Raw genomic sequence first — 1,261 nt, 5'->3', positions numbered from 1 at the left:
CCCCCGAACACCACACCCACCCCCGTGGGAAATTTTCATAGGGAGAGATGAGGAAGGGGGAGGGAGGGGGGAGTTGGAGGGGCAAGAGTTAATTACCACGATTAATCATCTCGCAGCACCGAGGCTCTATTTGACACCTCTGGCAAGGGCAATTATCCAGCGGTATTAATTGACGGTGAATCTAACCTCGGGATTGATATAGTCTCTGTCAACATAACCCAAATTCCTTTGTGGACGAATGGTACGTTTGCAGAGCTCCACACTCATGAATTTATAAGGAGATTAAGAGATTAGAATCCTTTAAAAATAGTATCACGAAATACGAATTGGAGTGTATAATAACACACTAGGCAACCGATTGATAGAGTACAACCAATAAAGTACTCCAGAGGGAATCAGAAACGATTGAACAAAAACGGATATTTATTACCGTACACGATAAATGGTTTAGTTACGTCATAGGGTTGGAGAGAGAGAGAGAGAGAGAGAAGGGGGAGGGAGAAAGGGAGAGAGGGGAAGGGGAGAAGGGGGGGGAGAGAGGGAGAGAGAGAGAGAGAGAAGAGGAAAGGAGGGAGTGAGGGAGAGAGAGAGACAAAGAGAAAGGGAAAGAAGCAGGTTAAATACAAGGATAGAGGAAATATGTCAAAGAGAGAGAGAAAAAAAAATAGAAAGAGAGAACGAGAAAAAGAGAGAAAAAACAAACAAACAAATAATCACATCACTAACAATAATCAATACCAAACCACCCAACGTACGAAAAAAAAAAAAAAAACGTTAACGATCACCACCAAGGGAGCAGTTGTCAGCGATCATCAGACTGTTTACCGACGAAGGGGGTCAGAGGGTATGCTCAGCAGATGACTGACTGATTGACTGACTGACTTAGAGTTTATTACAGGCGGGGAAACTTAGTAGTAGAGGTGATGCTGGTCCATTATTTTTGTTATTTTTGTATTTATGGAACTTGTGTATATTTGAGAAAGGGACAGAGTTATGCATGTTGAATGAAGAAGCGAAACAATAAATGTATTTCTGAAAGCAATGTTAACCTATGATGGAGCAGAGGCCGGGGAGAGAGAGAGGGGGGGGGGAGAGATAAAGAGAGAGAGAGAGAAAGAAAAAGAGGGAGATAAAGAGAGAGAAAGAGAAATAAAGAGAGAGAGAGAGATAGAGAGAGAAAGAAAGAGAGACAGAGTAAGGGAAAGAGTGTGTGTGGGAGGGTCTAGAGAATGAGAAGGGGGTGGAAAGGTGGAAGATAAAT

This window comes from Penaeus japonicus, unplaced genomic scaffold (genome assembly GCF_977035675.1).
Source record: "Penaeus japonicus unplaced genomic scaffold, GWHDUDI00000001_assembly GWHDUDI00000024, whole genome shotgun sequence".
Lineage (NCBI taxonomy): Eukaryota > Metazoa > Arthropoda > Malacostraca > Decapoda > Penaeidae > Penaeus > Penaeus japonicus.
Note: the sequence above shows the minus strand (reverse complement) of the source record.